This window comes from Centruroides sculpturatus, unplaced genomic scaffold (genome assembly GCF_000671375.1).
Source record: "Centruroides sculpturatus isolate CEXI.00-Female unplaced genomic scaffold, Cexi_2.0 scaffold874, whole genome shotgun sequence".
NCBI classification, from domain to species: domain Eukaryota; kingdom Metazoa; phylum Arthropoda; class Arachnida; order Scorpiones; family Buthidae; genus Centruroides; species Centruroides sculpturatus.
Genome location: NW_019385253.1, coordinates 185,585 through 198,557, shown reverse-complemented (window position 1 = coordinate 198,557; position 12,973 = coordinate 185,585).

Genomic DNA, 12,973 nt, shown 5'->3' with positions numbered 1-12,973 from the left:
TCTGTTAGTATGAAGGAATTCAACCTCTGTCAGGAAAACATTTTCTATAACATTACTCCACCTGCAGAGTCTGCACATCACACAGGAAATTTTTATTATGAATTTATAAAATTTTTACCAAATTCTGAGCAAATCAGTATAGCGCAGGAAGATAATTGATGATACAATGCTGGTGTTGATGTGTCAACAGATAGCATTGTCTATTATTATTAGTTGATAANCAGAAAAAAAACGAAAGAAATGCGTTTATTTTGAAGAAAAAGCTTTAAATTTTATTTTCCTTTGTTTCGCCTGTCTGTGAAATGTAACACCGATGAGTCATTGTTTACACAGCTGGGTGACCTTGAACACAGCTGGAGTCCGATTTCCCGGGACATTCTCATAGACGTCTCGGGAGGACAAGGGTTTAAAGTAGGGTGACTATAAGCGACACAGAAATTTTTAAATATTTTTAAAAAATTCAAAATTTTATTGCGATTTCCGACCCCCCCTAATTAATTAATTATATATTTATAAAAATATATTAATTAAAAAAATTAAAAAACCATCGGAGGTCGTTTTTGACATCAGAAACTAACTTTAAATAACTTTACTGAATGAAAATCCGTGCGCTACAACTTAAAAACCATGAAATAATTTTGATAAAAAACTCCCATTAAAAAACAATTAAGCCTTAATCGAGCCTTCACATAGGCTCATTAAAATCGCGATAAAATTTTTTTGCGCGGGAAAAAAATTTTGAAAAAATTTCGGGACCTAAAAAACATTCCAAAAATTCGAAAAAAAAAAAATTTTTTTCAAAACTACCCTTAAGGACCATTTTTTTCGTAACGCTATGTAACCTTGACGAGTTATCTCGTCAATGGGCGTTAAGGTGCATGTCTGTTTGCGTCCATGATTTCAGTCATTCTCCACTGACTATTCTCATCAACAAGCAATATTCTTCCACAGAAGTGCGATGGCTGAATGTTTTTCTGTGTTGTGCTGTTTTCGATACACTGTGTTGCATCTAAAATTCAACAATGCTAACGTTTTAGAAATGCTATATCTATCGATTTTCGCTCATATCATGTGATATTCAAAGTTTTTAGGATCTTTTTTTTCCCATTCTTCACAAAGTTGTTTGCTTGAAGAATGTTTCTAAAACTAGGCAAGCACACAGCTGATATTCTGCTGCATTTATATCAAAGATGTGCTTATGTTATTTGCAGCTCCATGAAACATCCAATTTGTGTGAAAGCAGAGGTGTACCTGACGAAGTGGCATGTTATTCTATATTTAACATTTTTAATGGATAAAATAGGTATCTTCAATTTTCGCTCTTAATCCAATGTCTTTCTCAATCTAAGAGGCATTTTCCTATTTTATCGAGAATTCGGCCAGTCCACAGTGGACGACATTGTAGCAATTCACAGGGTACGCCAGATCTTCGATAAAACACATACATAAAGAAAATTGAGAGATTGTTTGACTACCATATAGGATTCAGGGTTTCTTGGAATGGTAAGATGACACGATAATTGGCTTCTTGAAAGTAAAACAGATGTATATTGTGATTTATGTATTCATTACACTAAAAGACTGAAAACTCTCATTGTAGAAAAAGTTGACCCCAACACATTCTGACGTCTCAGATCAATCCACAACACGTATTTCTTGTAGTGGCACTTTCCAAAAATTGCCTGGACATACGGCATAATGCGTTCTGGCATATTGAATAAGCGAAATTCCTGTCGAGATTTCTTTATTAATCAACTAAGACGCGATCTGCGAATGTGAAAATGGCATAATGCATTGTGGATCTTTATTAATGCAAGTGTGACGCGATATGGAATGAAATCAATTCCAGTCTACATTGACAAAGAAACAGCTAGCCTCATTCACACTAGAACCTTCAAGATTTTTTTCACTACTTGAACCGCCATACAGTTCGATTTTGACGCGTCAATTTAATATGTAAAATACGAGCACAGATGCTAAATACGTTAATTTTTATTTATTTTTACAACTAAATATTAAATTAACAGTTTAATCCCTGTAATAAAATATTACTAAAAAGTACCCATAAATTGTTATTTTCAGTTTATCATGATAATTAATAATTTGGCTGGAATTTGAAAAAAAATTCTATCTGTTTCTTTTTAATCTCAAGGAAGGAGTTACGTAAATGAAAGTCACGATTAACAACTCAGAAATTTCCGATAAAAAAGAGAAGTCACGTTATTTTAATTCAAAATATACACTCTGTTAGGTGTTACATAGATAACCGTCAACATTTCGATGTTATAAGAAAAGTATGATGTGCAAGGACAAGCATTAACCATGTTTTTTTCACTTGATGTCAGGAAAAACACAAAATTTCATAGTAAATTTGTCTGACATAAGTGGAATAACTTGCTGATGATGAAAGCAGCAGTTTTATGAACAAATATTTTCTAGAAAAAAGGAGAGCCACTTTGCATTTTATTTTCATTACAGTAGACCCCCTATAAGACGGGTTCCTATAATTACGATTCCTATAAGACGGCGAAAAAATTATGGCGGTATCCGTACACAACGGTAAAAAACTCCTAAAATTACGTAAAACGTCATCGGGCAGCCGAACTACTTTCCCGCTGGCCAGCGCCACGCTACGGACAGTTTAAGCGGGTAAATTGAGTTTAGTTTCGTCTGTACATATAATTATATATAAATTATATATAAATTAGGTACTGTATATATAATTATATATTAATTTAATTTATTGTAACTTTATTATAATTATATATATATGCTTTCCGCCGTCTAGCGCTACGCTATGGAGAGTTTAGGCGAACTATCGTCTGTACAGTATGTAAATTAGGTACCGTAAGTCTAATACAGTACTGTAATTATATACATTTTGTGTGAAAGAAACATTCCTTATTCAATGGCGATTAAAATTATTTATATTAATGATGTCTCCAAAGTTCAACAAAGTTTTCGCAGAAAAATAACATCTGAAATCGCGGTCGTGGTTTGCTGAGCTGTTCCGCGATGAAAACAAGCTTGAGCAACGGCGATGTCGAATGGTGCACACTCGGTAAGTAATCCTACAATTTTTCTTTATAGCGTAGTTTATACAGATTATTTCCAAAAAAATATACGTATTTTGGAAATGTTGAGTCGGATTAATCTAAAATCGATTAATTTTATGGAAGAAAACTTTTCAAACAGCCGTAGTCCGTAATGTGCATATGTGTCGGGCTGTGATTGGCAAGGACTCGTAAGAAATCGATTCATAAAGGACGGAACGTATCTACCGTCTTATAGGGGGGTCGACTGTAGTTCTTTGAGCATAAGTATTTCAAATAAGATCATCACTTTTTAAATGTTCGATAAAAACAATCATTTTTTATAATCACATTTTTTATTCTTCGTTCTTAACCCAAGTTAACTCGGGCAGGATACATAGCGTTACAGAAAAATCGAGTTTTTTAGATCTTTTTGATAAATTTTTTTTCGGATGTTTTTTAAGTCTCCAAATTTAAAAAAAAAAAATTTTGCGCGAAAAAATTCTATCGCAATTTTAATGTACAGCTCAGTACAAATAGATTGAGTATGCGTGAAACGATTGCGCTGTCCAGGAAATTGCTCATCTTTGACGTCATAGCGTGCTACATGTCATCAATGACGCTCCGATTTCGCGCAATAGGGGCGCGGAAATCGATCAGAGAGACGCATTATAGCATTGTATGCCGATAATACTAATTGCTTAGCATCGACTGTTTTTATTTTAAAATCGTAAATGTGCTTGAAACTGATAAGGAATTATGATTGAATTTGTTATTGTCATACTTTTCTTTCTTTATTTCGTTTTATTTACGTTTATTTCTCTGTAATTAAAGACGATACAGCTGTAAAATAAACAGATCAGGTCTGACTTGCCACTAGATTATCTCAACTTTCACCCATTGTCATCGGTTCCTTTGTAATTGGAGAGGAATAGATTGTGTTTATTGTTTTTGCCGTAATGTGAGTAGAGCAGGGGAACTTACTTAATAAACCGCCAAGTGTTTTATTACCGTTTAAACAACTGCTCCCCTTGTTATTCTTACTAACTAGACACTTCTGTCAAGGTTAGTTAAAGTTTATTGCTTTCACAACAGGGTCTCAAGTGAGCTGCACCCACTCCCCGCTGTTAATGACAACAACGCGCGTAGTGTGGTATTACTCTGTAAACAAAAACTCCCTTTCCTGTCAGAAGTGAGTCAGATGTCAAAGTTACTGTTCAATTGTATTAAGCAGAATGTTGTTCTAGATATTTAACAATCAGTTTTGTCAGAACTGTTTACTTGTTTACGCGTGGAGCATAAGGCTCAGAGCTGACTGCACTTGGATCTGAAAATTCGGCAATCCCGCTGACAATAGGAAGAGAAGGTATACTCCTCAAGGTACAGGTTAGAACTGAGATCGGACGATCGGACGGAGTGCAGACAGAGTGTGTCCACGGTATGTAAATTATTCCAGACATCTGATCTCCGATTATTTCATCCTTTCCTTGATTACTAGTGTGACAATCGACAAAGGTAGTGTCTTGAAAAACTATTTTTTGAAAATAAACTGTATATGAGTTGATATCAAAGCATATTTCCTAGGAATTTACTGTTTATTTTCAAAATCTCGGGCCTGGCTAACTGAAGAAAGCAGGTTGAGAAGACAGAGAACAGAGACGAACTTTTGTTGATATGGTAAAAATGGAAATAGAAATGAAGAAAACGAATAGAGATAAGAAGAGAAAAATGAAGGAGAAAGAGAAGATACTGCTTTTACGTAAATATAATCAAATCTAAACGTTTTCATTCATTTATAACAAGAATCTTGGCATAAACACATTGTGTTCTTTATAGCGAGTCATATCAAAATTTCTAAGACTTATCAGTAACATAATTTGTTCTATAAGAAATTCCCATAGAAAATTTATATTATTGTATAACTATATAAAATAAAATCTATATTATTTATATGAAACTACTAATGCAACTGACAATACATAAAATAAATGATTTTAGTTAAGATGCTTATTTAACTTTCAATTGTTCTTGAATAATATTAAAAGACTTAAAGTAAACACCAGACAGAATTATTTCTTCGTTTTTATCAAATTACATGATGTATTTGTTTTATAAAATAGCAACTAATCATTAAATGTTATAGTCAAATTTATTTTCTTATAAAATCGATATTACCTGAATTCCAGCAATTTTCCAAACTGGCATTTCTGCATTTGTTATATTACCTATCGATATTTCAATAATTATATTTTATTTATATATTATTAATACAAATTTTCTAGAAATTGCATTCTTATTTCGTACATCATTTGTTCTCATATCTATTAATTAGTACCGTAAACACAGTAAAATTAAGTTAACAATAGCCTTGCCTTTTCCATTTATACTAAAAAATAATACAGATAGAAGGTATGTAGTATGATATATCAAGGCATACATTGTGTAATTATGCGCATAATCTATCCACAGTGTTATTTCTAAGATAAGTGAAACGTACTTGAGTACATTTAATGTAGTTCAGAGCATTTTCAAAAAAAATTTAATCTTAAAACGTTTGCTGAATTAAACACGAAACTAATTGGAATATAACGTAACGTTTAGAAAATCAAATTTTGTAATATTCAGAATAGCATTATTTATTTATTTTTAAAATTTTTATATTTGACTTTCATTTGCTGAGTAGAGATGTAATAAAAAATCGATTATATATTAGTCAGCTTTTATTCCAAGTAATTATAATAATTGCTTTTATATTTTTAGTTATTTTGTATTGTAAAGGCCTTAAAAATGGCCTTTCAAGGCCTTATGTTTTTAATGTGGCATCAATATACCAGCGATGAAGGAACAATCCTTGGCATATCTAAAACATTTTGTTCTTAAATCATCAGTAGTTTCATCAGTAGTTTCTTTCCGGAATTCCAATCCAGTTCCTTAGTGCAGACAAAATATAAATTTACAGTAGAAATTACCCTGAAAGAACACTTCTGATTTATGAAATAATTAATGATTTCTCTATAAATCATAATCGATAATGAATTGATATATATCGTTTTGCGTATGGTTTAATGAATTAAACCAACTACAAGTGTATTCTACCAAAGTAGGAGTGCTTCCAGAAGGACTTTCTATAAAGAACAAGCTGATATATTGGTAAAATATACCCGATAAACTCCACGTTATCAAACCATTGGAAAAAAAAACAATAAACTAGTGTTTAGTGGTTTTACTCATTCGGGCAATAGTGGTGTAGTAACTGCGTAAATTGATAAAAAAGTAATAATACTCTTCTGTGAAACCGATTTTTTATGGATACGTTTTCTGCACATTAATTAAATCAACTATTTTTTTTTATTGTTAAGTGCAAATAATTACTCGCGTATATTAAATATTCAGTTACTTTCACTAATGGAACAATTGATTATTATATTTTTAGTTTGAATTAGAAGATCGATAAACTGAATTTATATTTAAGAGAGCCGACGCAATAATGTACTATAATTGCTATCAAACTTTCTACTTAGCAATGAAGTCGTAAAGGTTTATCTTAGTTATTTCGACTTCAAAGCTTGGCACGTTAACTTTATAAATAATGTACAAGATAGTTCATAAGTAAGTTAACCATATTATGTTTATAATTTTATATTTTGAAGTGTGGTACTTCATAATTCGAAAAATGCGGAATCAATTCGAAGAGTGTTTTTTACGTAGAGATGTGATTTGTCCACCCAATTTGAAGATAAATAACTACTGTGTCTTTTGTCGAACTTTCTGAAACTTTGTTGGGTGATTTGTGTATTTGAGGAATAGATATTGTATAATTTTCGTGGTTAAAAGAGTAACCCGTACTTCAAATGTTTTTTTTATTATCATTATTTGGTTACTGCTATTGTGGAATTATTCGTAAGTTCGAGTAGACGTGTAGACCTTTTGGCAGGTTGATATTAAAATTGCAGCATGCCATATATGTGATGTGAATATGCGAGGTATGTAATTCATTATTCGCATAAAATAAGGCTCAAGCCAAATGTACTAATTTATCACGCTTTCAGTGTTCACTGGGTACTAAACTTTTCTTCCTTATTTTATGATTAGTGTTTTAACTCTGTTTATTTATACAGTAACCTAAATTTCAAGTGTATTTATACAGTTTACAGAAAAATATCTTAAATCTTCAGTGTTGAAAATTACAGTTTTTTAAATATTCGCAGATAAAACAAAGAATGGAAATGGCATAACCGACGAAGAGAAGAATAAAAGTACTCATTACATCTTTTAATTATAAAGGATTAAATGACGATTCTTCAACAGTTTTTGTTGGTGGCATCAGATCATCGGTTAATTTGTTGTAAATTCCAGAATCTCGTAAGTTTCCAATTCTATAATTAAATAAATAGAATTATTTACTTATTATGTATTATTTATTTAGATTTTACATAACTTAAACGGACATTTACCTATGTAAAATGTATTTAAAAGTTATTCAATTCTTTATTTTAAACAACTTTCAGTTACATTCATTATATAATTATCTAGTGTTGTAATATATGTTATCAAACTTCTAAAATGAGAGCTCTTTCTTTCAGACTATTGAAGACGTATTTAGAAAAAGTCTGATAGAAGGAATCAATAAAAACATATGTAATGTAATTATATAAGAACTTATAACGCTTTTAATTAAAACTGCAAAAGAACATAACTGTCCAAACTGCATATTTAATATAGTAGAAAAACCAGAATGTTTTTTTTGGTTTCTAATTGAAAACTTATTAAAAGGTATAAAAATCTTCAAATTCGAAGCAAATATAGAAGTTTGATGGCATAAAACATTAACAGATAAACATGGAAATTTCATTTCTTTATCCTACATTAATTTTGAGTGAGAATATTAACAGTTTCATATGTTTGAAGAACTTTACACGTACAATTTTTTGGTGCCACAGGTCTAGAACCAATAGAGTTGTTTTTATTTATTACTTAGTTTTGTACTTTATCAGGATAATCAAATATCAACATTACTCCGACTGTTCCCGACCTATGAAACATACTGTATCATTTGAAATAAGACGTCTTTTTCGTGTATATTTACTAGCATACCAAAATTCCATACAGTTGAATTAGTATAAAAATACTTAAAGTAGTTATCAGTTTAAATCATCCAGAGAAAGTAAACTTACATTTTATCAAATTCTGCTTTCAAAACAAAATTCTTTTTGACAGAAAATGCAATATTGTAATTAATAATGGAATCTTTTGAATGTACAAACAAATTCTCTCCTATCTGTTTTGTAACTGCGTCTTTTACACTTCTTGATCCAAAAAATGAAAATTTCTTATTTAAAGCATGTTTTATTCCTTCTTCATAAGTAAGAAAACAATTTTCTGGATGATTTTTTATGTGATCTCCTAAAATTTTAAATGGACCATTTTCAACCTTCTGGAAATATAGATGGGAAGAGAAATATATTTTTAAAATTGCTTCGTAGTATCTATACGAAAGATTATTTATAATGCTGTTAGTAATTTGTAACTTTTCTAAAAAGTAAAAATTGTAAACAAACTGATTGATGTCAGTAATAATTTTACCATTAAAAAGTTTTCCTCTGTTGACAAACACATGCTTCCACAAGAATACTCTTTTGTCATTACCTCATTTATTAATTCTGCTATAGTATTTGGTACTTTTTCATAGACTGGGTGATTCAAATAAGAAAATAATACACCGCAATAACCTGAAGTAATCACTACTGTTGCCAATAGCCAAATTCCAATAATAATTCTTGTGGTAGTATCTCGAATATGGCTTATCATCAGTGTTGCCGTTCCTAGTACATTTGTACTTTTCTGGTACATTTTGCCTTTTCCAGTAAATTGAAAGTACATTTAGATTTTTAGTACATTTTCAGTACATTATAATATTTCAAGTACCATTTACGGTACAAAAAAATATTTCACGCCTTAATAAAAAATTGAAAAAAAATTAGTTTAATAAAGTCTCACTAGTGTCACTGCTTGCTAATTTAAATTATCCAATCACAACATACAAATGATGTGTGTCTGTTGACATCAGCAACATAGATAGTTGCAGGTGTAAACGGTCTTGACTCAGTGGTCTTCTTTCGCACGTTCAGTTGTCTGCACATTCTCATCAGGACCTTGACAAAATTTTTCATGCCACGTGGTCCAAACAATTCAACTCCGTCAAACAAAAATAATGGACAGGTAAGGAAATCAATGATTTTAAACTTTTGTCGTCAATAATATCAAAATATCCGTTAAGTCAGAAACAAATTATTACAGAAAATAGTTTTGAAATTGTACGAGTATAAATAATATAAATACTTTTATATTATTTTCTACCACTATAATTTAATTCTTAAATTATGAACTTCAATTTTAGTAATCGTAGTAAAAGAAATAAGGGTTAATGTTACGTATGGTTCCAAAATGGCCGCGCTTCCGACTGTTCCAAGGTCTATATAAGAAGGTCAGGACACGCGTGATCTACTTCTTGAGCTGCCATTTTGGGGTTTTTTGAGTTGCATGTTTTAAGCAAACTTGTACGAGCAGTCAGTTTTATATGACATTAATTAAACTAAAATTGCATAAATCCTGTAATTTCCAGTCAAAAATATAATAATAATTTCGGATGATTATGCAACCCCAATTTTATGTAACGTTTTCATCAAATAGTTTAAAAGAAACAAGCATCCTTATCTTTTGCTGTCATGATTGAAATTAATTAAATAGGTACTAAAACTGATGCAATTACGTATATACCACTTCGTAAAGTGATGCAATAACATCAAAAAAATTTAAAGTATAATAAAGAATAAAATAATATAATATAACAAATTTATAATTATTTTTTTAAAGCACGATTGGTTATAAAATTAAGATGAAATTCAATAGTATTATTAATAAATGTTGTCAATGTAATGCTCATTTTATAATAAGTAATAGATGTGTAGATATATTTTTAATTTTAAATAGCTTTCAAAAAATTCCAAAAATAAGATTTAAAATTAAATTATTTGACAATAAACTATATATATAGGCTATATATATATATAAATTACGTGCCTGTATATATATATATATACATATATATATAGGCACGTAAACAAAGTATTCATAGAACTAGTACATTTTGAAGGAAAATAGTACATTTTTTGAAGGCGCTTCAGTAGGTTTTGAAATTTTATTGTGGCAACACTGCTTATCATACCTCCTGTTAAATTACATATTTGAGACATGAATTATATATATATGAAATATTACATATATGATAATGATAAAATTAATTGTGAAAAATTGTAAAGTCAATCGTTTTATCAAATCTTTTTAATCATGTAATGATATTATCTTAAAAACAGACCACAACTTAACGTCCAGTCCCGAGTTAACTCGGGCATGTGACATAGCGTTACAAAAATGCGGTCCTTAATTGTTTTTAATGGGATTTTTTTATCAAAATTAATTAATCGTTCTAAAGTTGTAGTGCACGGATTTGACTTCGGTAAAGTTATTTAAAGCTGCTTTCTGATGCCAAAAACGACCTCCAATAGTTTTTAATTTTTTAAAATTAATATATTTTATTTTATATAAAATTAATTAATTAGGGGGTTCGAGAATCTCAATAAAATTTTTAATTTTTTAAAAATATTAAAAAATATACAGCCAAATTGTAGTCATCCTACTATAAACCCATCGCCTCCCGAGATGTCTATGAGAATGTCCCCGGAAATCGACTCCAGCTGTGTTCAAGGTCATCCAGCTGTGTAAACAATGACTCATCATTGTTAAATTTCACAGAAAGGCGAGACAAAGGAAAATAAAATTTGAAGCTTTTTCTTAAAAAGTAACGCATTTCTTTCGTTTTTTTTTTCAGTTTTAAGTATTTTTTTTATGCTTAATTACATTATAATTAAAAACAGGTGGGCGTTAAGAGGTTAAAGTTACTAAATATAAAAAATAAAGTAAATGGTATAAATTAAAATAAGTTATTACCGATACTCTGTTTATTGGGCTGCAACTTAAAAAAAATTGTAGACCTACTGTTTTCCGCCTGTGTTACATGCATCTCGAAAACTGAGTTAGGAAGATGAAANTAAGTCGATTTTACTACCAAAACTAAATTCATGGATTAAATTTTATAGATGAAAAACATTCAATATAACCGGTTGGATTGAACATAGTAATTTACAAAAGTTATTAAATTATTTCATAATGTATAATGAATTATTTTTATTTAAAGGTGGACAAATAGAAAAAAAAATATTTTTAAAAATTAGAACTACCATTATTTAGACATCGAACTTGTTTTAGTGTATAAGATTGAATAATAATAAAAAATCTATTATTATTACAAATATTTTAAAAAGCATTGTTCTGTTTACGATATTTAATAAATAAGTAACAAATATAATTTAAATAATTATTATATTGAACTATTTCCCTATTTTACTTTAAGTTGTCGTGTTTTCATTTACTTGGATATTAGAACAAATTGCAAAAATTATTATTGCAAATTAATTTTATAATAATTAGAAAGAATATATTAAACTTTGTCTTATTGTAAAAATAAAATTAATTTTGTGATTTGAAATAATTCTATTCGACAAATCTTCATTTGCAATTTTTAAAATGTTAATGTAAATTTTATTTTGTGATCAGTATGGCCCAAACCGCTACTACTCATATCTATTAATTAGTACAGTAAACAGAGTAAAATTAAGTTAACAATAGCCTTACCTTCTCCATTTGTACTAAAAAATAATACAGATAAAATGTATTTAGTATGATATATCCAGGCATACATTGTGTATTTCTACACTTAATCTATTCACAATGTTATTTCTAAGACAAGTGAAACGTACTTGAGCACCTTCAGAGCATATTCAAGATGAATTCAATCTCAAAACGTTTGCTAAATTAAACAGGAAACTAATCGGAATATATCGTGACATTCAGAAAATCAACTTTTTAATATTCAGCGTAGCATTATTTATTTATTTTTAAAATTGTTAAATTTCACTTTTATTTGCTGAGTAGAGATATAATAAAAAATCCATTATACGTTAGTCAGCTTTTATTCCAAGTAATTATAATAATTGCTTTTTATATTTTTAGTTATTTTGTATTGTAGGACTTAAAAGGCCATTTTAAGGCCTCGTTATGTTTTTAATGTGGCATCAATATACCAGCGGTGAATGAAAAAGCTTTGGCATATCTAAAACATTTTGTTCTTGGATAACTCATCCGTAGTTTCTTTCCGGTATTCGAATTTGGTTCCTTAGTGCATTAAGAATAACTGAAAATTTGATTTATTCTTGATAGACAAAATATAAATTTACAGTAGAAGTTACCCTGAAAGAACACTTCTGATCAATGAAATAATTAATGATTTTTCTATAAATCATAATCGATAATGAATTGATATATATCGTTTTGCGTATGGTTTAATGAATTAAACCAACTACAAGTGTATTCCACCAAAGAAGGAGTGCTTCCAGGAGGACTTTCTATAAAGAACAAGCTGATATATTGGTAAAATATATCCGATAAACTCCACGTTATCAAACTATTCGAAAAAAGAAAACAATAAACCAGTGTTCAGTGGTTTTACTCATTCGGACAACAGTGGTGTCATAACTGCGAAAAGTGATAAAAAAGTAATAGTACTCTTTTGTGAATCCGGATTTTTTATGGATACATTCTCTGCACATTAAATCAACTCATTGTGTTTTTATTGTTAAGTGCAAATAATTACTCACGTATTAAATATTCATTTACTTTCACTAATAGAACAATTGATTATCATATTTTTAGTTTGAATTAGAAGATCAATAAACCAAATTTATATACTGCAGCATGCCAAATATTGCCGAATAAAAATATAAGACTGTACGGAATGCTCCAATTAGTCATATTAAAACAGAATT